The sequence below is a fragment of the Lactuca serriola genome, chromosome 3 (genome assembly GCF_051521515.1).
Source record: "Lactuca serriola cultivar US96UC23 chromosome 3, Lser_US96UC23_V15, whole genome shotgun sequence".
Taxonomy (NCBI): Eukaryota; Viridiplantae; Streptophyta; class Magnoliopsida; order Asterales; family Asteraceae; genus Lactuca; species Lactuca serriola.
In genome coordinates, this window is record NC_136410.1 from 126,577,769 (window position 1) to 126,587,012 (window position 9,244).

At 37.0% G+C, this 9,244-nt stretch overlaps 1 long non-coding RNA gene across 3 annotated transcripts; it reads left to right on the forward strand.

Annotated features, from left to right (window-relative positions):
- The first annotated feature begins 5,385 nt into the window (after positions 1–5,385).
- On the forward strand, positions 5,386–8,922 carry LOC145093132 (uncharacterized). Of its 3 annotated transcripts, none has more exons than XR_013702772.1 (5): positions 5,386–6,013; positions 6,121–6,505; positions 6,589–7,234; positions 7,628–8,572; positions 8,639–8,922. It is a non-coding gene; the product is annotated as an uncharacterized LOC145093132 (long non-coding RNA). The 3 variants fall into 3 exon arrangements; XR_013702771.1 differs by having other exon boundaries at positions 5,386–5,747; positions 5,864–6,013; positions 6,589–8,572; XR_013702770.1 differs by having other exon boundaries at positions 6,589–8,572.
- The last annotated feature ends 322 nt before the right edge of the window (positions 8,923–9,244 follow it).

The window sequence follows — 9,244 nt, forward strand, 5'->3', positions numbered from 1 at the left end:
CCAACATAGTAAGAAGAGCAGATGCAGGATTGAGCATCAAGGTTATTACTTAGGATGCAGAGATAACTTATGGAGTCAGTATACGAATCCTATTTCGTTGACGATTCCGGGACGTAATCATCCTAAGGGGGAGATAATTGTAACGCCCGTAGATCAGGGCTAGTCAATTTAGAGACGATAAGCGTCAAAAATGACTTTTTGATAAAAGATTATTTAGAATGAATAATCTTAACTAAGTTTTAGTATATGTTACAAGGATTTCGTACATATATAGAACGCCCAAATCTGACTTCGTATGAAGAAGTTATGATTTATCGAATTTTCGGCTTAGCGGTATGTAGCCTGAAATACTCGATTTGAGATCGAGCGGTTTTTAGCCAAAACAATCTAAACGAGAATCGAAGATCTCGTTGTTGGTATCGAAGCGATGAAAAGTTAGGCGAGAACGGACGTCAAACGAAGAAGTTATGATTTTATAACAAAGTTTTCCTGTCCGGGCCTACTAAAAATAAATAATAAAAATAAAGTCAAAATTAGCCGACGAAGTCTAAACGAAAGTTGTAGAGCGTAGTCTCACCTACGCGTGGATATAAAGAACGTCGAAAACGGAGTTCGTATGAAAAAGATATGAATTTCCGAAGTTTATTAAATATTTAATATTTAAATTTAATTCTAAATCTTGGTATTATCCGAAGAGGAGTCATCGGACTCATCCGAAGTACGCCCAGCGTACTGTTGTACGCCCCGCGTACGGCGAAGCATGACGCACCTCGCACTCAAATGACTTCGGATACGTAACCAATGACGATTTCGGACCAGTACGCCCCGCGTAACGTCGTACGCCCAGCGTACTCCGAGGCTCCAGCCACCTATAAATAGGATGCGAGGGCAGCCGACTCATTTGCCCTTTTTCTCTCTTCTCTCTCCCGTTTTGCATCGTTTTGCGTGCCAGAAGTACCCCGAAGCCCCGGTAATATCCTCGAGCCCCGAAGCAAGTCCCGAGATCCCGAAGATCCCGAGAAGTGTGATTCCTGAGCCGAAGCTCTGCCCGCGAGAAGCTCGATTTTTGTGGAGATCTTCCAGATCTGCTGAGGATTACTACTTCTGCAAGTCGTAGTGATGTCCGATCATCTTCTGATCAAGTGAGTGTATACTACTTTTCATAAACACGATAATAATACAAGTATGGTTTGAGTGTATTAAGTATATTGTTGTTTAAATGTGTGAGTGTGTAGTTACTTTCTTCTAACACATAAATATGAAGTACTTGCTATGAAATACGTGCTATGTGTTTATATATTATTTGTCTATTTGAGATGGGCGTGGGATTGATGTTTTATACAAGTGTTAAATGATTTAAACTGTGTAAGTATTTATATCTACGAAAATGTTGGGTAGAACTTGGGTAGATGGGATAGTTGGTGACTATGGAGTTAGCGCCTATTGTATAAACCTTGGCGACGATGTGACTTCGTGCCTATTTGATGAACCTTGGCGACTATGGAGTTAGCGCACGTTGAGTAAACCTTGGCGACTATGGAGTTAGCGCTTGTTGAGTAAGCCTTGGCGACTATGGAGTTAGCGCATGTTAAGTGAACCTTGGTGACTATGGATTTAGCGCCGCTTGAGTAAACCCCGACGACTATGGAGTTAGCGTCTGATAAATATGGATTTAGTACCTGATAAATAAACTTTGGCAGCAATGGACTTCGTGCCAATTCCTTAGGTAAATCCTTAGGAATGAATGAATGAAGGATAGTTGGTTCTTAGGGTAAAACCTTAAGAAGATAATGGGGATGGGTAATTGGGTTGATTGTTTGCTGATTAAATATAATAATTATATTATTGTGGGTTGAAAACCCTATATGCTCACCAGGCTCCCAAGCCTGACCCACTCAGTTTTCTTTTCATTACAGGTAATGGCACAAGGGTATAAGTTGGTGGACTTGACGAGAGATTTTGGATTATGGATCAGTAGTTAAATAACTATTGTAAGGTCTATTTTATATTGTTTATGCTTTTGGTCTGTATCGAACATGACATCCCAAGGTTTTATTATTAAATGAGAATACAATCTCTTTGAGAAATGTTTGGATAAATGGTTATCATATTTTTGTTTTGGGAACAGATTCCGCAACAGTTTTCTTTAAACGATTACTCTGATTTTAAAAACAAAGCATAAACAAATCGGTCTTTTCTAGCCGTGAAATTGGGGATGTCACAGATTTCGAGGCCAAAATCTAAATAAGTGAGGGAGAATTGTAACACCCTGATTTTCTGAGTGTGGAGCTTGAGAAGTTTATTCACATTGTAGGACCTACTTGATGAGTTGGTTGGTCCGAACTTGTCATTTAGGAGTTGATCGGGATACGCGGAATATGAAGTCTACTCGTCGAGTCGGGGACTGAACTCGGTGAGTTGAGTCTGTTTGATGAAACCCTAATTATTAGGGGTTGCACCTTATTTAAAGGACTTTAAATCCTTTACCCCGCCTCCCTCATCACTTTATCACCTTGAGACAAACCCTAATCAAGTATCTTCCATTTGAGAGTGTTTAGAGCTAATAGTGGGTGTGTTTTGGTGTATTCCTTGAAGAGTAGAAGGCTTGGAACAAGAATAAGTCTTTGGATCCTACGAGTTCATGAGATTTGACAAATTTAGTCAAAATTGACTATTGACTCGAGTGTTGACTTTCGTTGACTTTTAGGGTTTGGTCAAGTTATGGATTATGGAGACCATGGAGGGGTAAAATGGTCTTTTACCCTTTCCGAGAGTTAGAAAAAGGGGTTAGCTTAACATCTTTAGAGTTGTTGTTATAAAGTGTTAATCAGAGATGATTATGATATGTAAGTGGATTCTAGACCGATGTATGAGGTAAGTCTTCTCACTATACTTACCGGAGTGGTACTACTGTGTGGCCGGAGGGTCTTATTTGAGTTATTGACCGGAGGGTCTTATTTGAGTTACTGACCGGAGGGTCTTATGTGCTTATACTGAGGTATGTGATATCATGCATTTTGTCTTTGTGATTTATGTTGTATATTATTCTGTGCCTTATTGATTTAGGACCAGAAGGTCCAAACCGAGTTGTGAGACTGGAGGGTCTTCACTGAGATACCGGACTGGAGGGTCCGACCCGAGCTGTGAGACTGTAGGGTCTTCACTGAGACACATGCCTGGAGAGTCCTTGTTGAGATGTAGACATGAGAGGCTAATTATTTATGTGTGGTATTTTAAGAAACTCACTAAGCTTCGTGCTTACAGTGTTGTGTGAAATGTGTTTCAGGTACCTCTGAAGATCGCGGGAAGGCGTCGGTATAATTGTACACATCAGTTTGAGATTATGTTTTGAGGCTTCTGGGATATTGTCAAACATTTTGTTGTCTTGTGTTTTGCACAACTTATACATTTGGGTTTGAAAAATATGAAATGGTGTTTTATGTGTTTTAAAAATGAAAAAATTATTTGAAAATTTAGAGTGTTACATCTCAATTTGCTATAATGAAAAGTGACACTATAATCACCAACATTTAATGATATTTATGTCCGAAATTGTTGTTTTAGATTTTAGGGTTTTGTGTGTTCACGATTATAAATTTTCATTTTGAAAAATCTGAAAGTTATTTGTGGGAAATAATTGAAATTGATCGCTTCTGAAATTGGCTTAATATTTTAAACAATCTTATATATTGAGCTTTTTACGGATCAAATCATTAACTCTTTAATGCGTAATGCCCTCAACTTTTGTATATATATTTTTTTCGTAAAGAAAATTCTTAACCTTTTTATTTTGTCCAAAAAAACCTGAACTTTTTATTTTATTTTTTGCGAAAAAAAAAAACCCCACATTTGACAAGTTTTTTCGGGAAAAAACTATTAAAAGGAAAAAATTAAAAAAATATTGAAAAATGCATTAGAAAAAAAAAAATTAGTTTTAATCTAAAAAAATACAATATTTAAGTTTTTTTTTATACTATTAAGCCCAAAAGTCGCATGGCCAGTTATGCTCGTTGAAGAAAAGGAAAAATGGCGTTCAAACTAAACCTTGTAGCCCTATAAAAAATTGGGCTGAAAATACATTCAACTTTTTCTTTTATGGCCCAAGCATTATTCATCGATCTCTAAAATCTAAATAGGAAAGAGTTGTACCTTTGTAGTACGCTAAATCTTTTTATGTTCTCATTTTAACAATAAATAAAATTGGCATAAATATCTTCATTTGAAAAATATTTTTAGGTATTGTCTGATTATTTATCAAAAAAATATTGCAATACATGGTGCTTTAGAAGTAATGAATTTAATAATTATATAACAATAATCATCTCAAAAGCTTACTCGAAGAGCATTTTTATCAAGGTTCTAAATAACGTAAGGCGTGACTTAGCGGTAATGTCAAGCCTCAAGTTTTTCCAAGCCTTGGCGAGTCACGACGTTTGTAAGGCGTGACTTAAGGCGACAATTTTCTATATAATTAATATTTTTATATGTATTTTCAACTATTATTCATTTTTATACACATATATGAGTTAAGGCGGCATTTTGACAAAGTTTGGCGGCATGTGCAAGCCTTGGAGTCGTGGCGCGCCATAATGGAGCCATGGCAAGCTTTTTAGAACCTTGATTTTTATAAATAACTTATCAAAGTGTATCTGTTAGGCTACACAATTAAAAAATGGAATTTGTTTTTCAAATTTTAATGCATTATTTATTATCCTAGTATTAAATTATTGTTTTATAACACGTTTGATTAATATCACTTTTCTGTTTGTGTATTATCAGTAAATGTGTGGGTTTAGACAGGAGTGGGGTAGTGTTAGGTGGATTGGAGTCAAAGGCAAAAGGGTGATTTTAAAATGCAAAATAATTGAAAATTTTTGAAAAAAAAAATTCAAATATTATTATCGGAATTTATATTTTCCAAAAAGAATACCAAAAAAAATATATAATAAAATACATTTTTTTACATATTCTAGAAGAATATTAGAATATTCTACATATCTGACAAATCTAGTAGAATATTCTAATTATCTAAAAATCACATTAGATTATTTACAGTGTAATATTTTATTAGAATATTTCACGTATTTTTCAAAAAAAACGGTAATTTATTTTTTTAGGTAACTAAAGTTCTGAAAATAATGATTAAAAAAAAGAATTTTTGGATTTTTCCTTTTATTTTTCATTTTAAAATTATTTTTAGATTTGGTCTCATGGTCTCACAAAATAAGCATGGTCTCAAATGAACCTGAACATATATATATATATATATATATATATATATATATATATATATATATATATATATATATATATATATATATATATAGAGAGAGAGAGAGAGAGAGAGAGTTGTTAGGAATAGCTATGCGTTGGTTTGGCATAAATCGTCCTTGCTTTACGCTGACATCTCATATTTTGGTTTGGTTGTTGTGCAAATGTTTTCTGGGTGGTTTATGCCATTTTCTCCATTCTCCACCGCCCCTGTCATCCAATCAGACGATGCACCGACTAGGGCTTGATTTTAATCCGCCTCCCGATCATATACTTGCATATATGAAGCTGGATGTCCATTGCCTCCACCTATCCAGTTAGCTTCGTGATAGCTTCTCCCATTTCTCATGCATTCCTGATGCTTCCTCCACCATCATTGTCGGTCGATTCTCGCCACCAATGTCACCGATATTTTTTCGTCTCCATGTTTCCTCCATCGATTAACTCCCACTGCTTTTCCTACTTATACTCCCACCGTAAGATATTATTGACCTTGCTGTTGTGGTGGATTTAGGCTTTCCGACTTCTTTCTGTCGGCACCGTGCATTTTTTGTTTGGGTATGTGTTTTGAGGTTTGTAATTGATTTTGTAGCAAATGATTAAAAAGGGCCGCCTGCGTTTTACTTCATCGCACCACCAAAGAAAACGTACAATGTCAGGCGATAGGCTCCAAAATGAGAAAGACTACCACATTTGTCCTTCAATCTTTACAGTTGACTTTTCATAGTTTCGCACCCCATGGGTCAGTTGGATTTTCATAAATTTCTCTGAAGTTTACTATGAATTAGGTTAGGGAATAGTTATTTTTCTCCTTTTCTACTTCTACATTTTGATTTTTTCTATTTGCAGGTTTTTCGTTGTACACCATGTTGGATCCGATTTTTCCTAGGAGCTTTGTTGCTTTCAGATGTCACTTCGTTTCAAGTACGAACCTTGAACAAATTACGGTGTTTCCGTTGACTCGATTGAGATAACTGAATCAAAAATATGTTTAAATTGTGTGGTTTTGACCACTTTGTATTAATTTCACTAATCAGAACCGGCAACAACAATTCAGCCAGGTGTCACTTTTGGTATTCTTGACAAAGATGTTCATATCCTCTCTATGAAACTCTGCCCATTTAATCGATTTCTAATTGTTTTTCCACTTCTATACAACGTTTTTTTGGTTACAACGTATAAGAGATATACACCAAAGACGGAGTTAAAGTACATCCTACATCTTATTAAAAAGGTTCTACATTAAAATTTATTATATGAATTCCTCAACTCATTATTTTGAAACCTATAAATTTAATGTTTGTATTCTATATGCAGAATTCTGGTGGGATCATTGATGTAACGCCCCGTTTTGAAAATATTCGGTTGTGGTCCCGGAAGCGAAAGGGTAGGGGCGATTTGGTCTTTTATGGGTCTCGGGTTTTATCCGGAAGGTTTTAGGCTTGGCACTTTAAAGTTCGTGGATATAAAGTTCTTCGGAAACGGACTTAGAGTGAAGGAGTTATGACACTTTAAAGTTATTGTCAATTTTAGCCCCTAATGGAGTTTTGTAACAAGGAAGGCATGCATGCAAGGAATGCATGCATGTGTTTAGCTGGGTACACCCAACATAAGTTGGGTTACGCCCAGAGTATAAGGTTATATGGTCGCGGGTGCGGAGAGGCGTACGTCCTGCATACGAGAAGTACGCCCAGCGTACGCTCAGTGTTTCTAAAACCCTAATTTTAGGGTTGTGACACTATAAAAGGAATAATATGCCTCAGGGGTCAGCCTCCATCTCATCTTTAGACAGCCACCATGAAACCCTAACCCTCCCTTGAGTGTTCTTGGAGCTTTGGAGGCCATTAGAGAGCATTTTGGTGTTGTGAAGCCATTTTCAAGCAAGTGAAGAGTATAGCAATGTGGTAGATCAAAGGGGAAGTAGTAGATCCAAGATCGTGGTTCCATTTCAGATCATTTCAAGGTATAACGTCTGAAAATTTCCTCAAGTATGCTTAGATCTACGTTAATGGAGTTTTTGGACCTTTTAGGTCCCAGGAATGGACTTTTATGACTCAATTCGTTTTCTAGGTCCAAGGTTGCCACCCTTAGTGTCATATGAGTCCCATAAGCAGTAAAGTTTCAATATTTAGGGTTCATTGGTGACCATGCATGAGATCTAGCCCTTTTCATGGAAGTTTGTTGTCACATTTCAAGTTTGGGCTCATTTGGTGGGTTGCAAGCCACCAAGAAATCAACTTTATGGATTAAGACGTTGAAGAGGACTTGGATCTGTATTTGTAGCTTCTAGGATGGATTATTAAGCAGTTAATGGGAAAAGTAGCTTAACAAAGGAGTACGTTGGGCATACATGCAGGTACGTGCAGCGTACACCACCTTCAGCTAGTACTCTTAGCGTATAGAAGAGTACACCTCGCATACTCATCAGTTATGGGCTCGGTATGTTTTGGGCCACGGGTTGGGCCAAGCAGTAGACTTTGGGTCTTTGGGCCTTAGTGGGCCATTAGAAGTCAGATGTTTTGGGCCAAGAATATGTTTGGGCTTAGGGTAAGGCCCATTAGAAGAATTGGGCCCAATTTAGCAAATTAAGCCATTAGTGGGCTTGGAAAGCCTACCTAGTGTTGGGCCTTTTTGTATTATGACTTTGGGCCTTAGATATGGACCAAGTAGACTATAGATATATGGTTATTTTACACTAAGGAGGATTATTGATTTGGACTAATTGTTATTTTGGCTAATGATAGCTCGGGGAGTCGAGAGACCAGCAGTTCGGGGATCCGCCAGCTAGCAACGAAAGGTTTATTCGCAGGGTTCTACAGTCATCTTGTGAGGTGATTCTCCTCACTGTTTGTATGGGTCTAAGGCCCCAATGCAAGTCCATTTAGTTTATGTATGATAGGAAGACCCAAGGGTTAGCTCTAGGCATTATGCATGAAAGACCAGGAGGCGGCTCCTGGCACACAGTATGTTATTATGTATGGTAGGAAGACCTGGGGGGTTAGCCCTAGGCAATATGTATGAAATACCAGGAGGTGGCTCCTGGCACACTGTATGCTGATTAGCTAACTAGAGTAGTATGTATGCTAGTTTTCTTTGTGATGCTTGCATGTAAAACCAGGAGGTGGCTCTTGGAACTTGTCTGTAAGATCGAGGGGGTGGCCCCAGGCTAGGCAAGAAAGACCACATGCGTCCCGTGGCATAATGGCAAGACTATGTTTGGCACATAGCACCTTACTTGATTATGGATATGTTTGATATGTATGGCTTAAAGTATGTATGGCACGTATGGCCCAGTTGATAGGTATGGTATGTGGTATTTGGGGAACTCACTAAGCTTCGTGCTTACGATTTACACTTTTGGTTTCAGGTATCTTCAGTTTCAAGAAAAAGGAGCTCGGGACGATCGCAACGCTTTCACCCATGTTATTCCGCATTATGTGATCTTTGGGATTAGAATCTGATATATGTTTTAATTGAAATGTTCTCAATGTCTGGAACAAAGTTATTAAAGGTTTTCTTATATTAAAAATGGGATTTTTGGCCTCAAATTTTGGGATGTTACAATTGCTCTACCTGATGAAGCCCGGTAAGCAACATTCAAACCAAATGCGTCTGTATCTTCATGTTAACGTTCTTATATGAATTTACTCTTTGCACAAACATTGATTATATTTCTCTGCACTCATATTTAGTATCGTTGTTAGTAGCTCATGACTGACTATTTCTTTTTCCACTATATTTCTAAAATACTATGACCTTCATATGCACAGCTCTACAGTTTTGCCATCTGCCACAGAAGCCTCTTTGTTTCTTGATAATAATAATAATAATAATAATAATAATAATAATAATAATAATAATAATAATAATAATAATATGCATTCTAAAACTATCAATAACAGGTAGTTAATTTGTAACATCCCATATTCCAAGACCAAAAATTTCATTTTTAATTTAAAGATTCATAAAACAG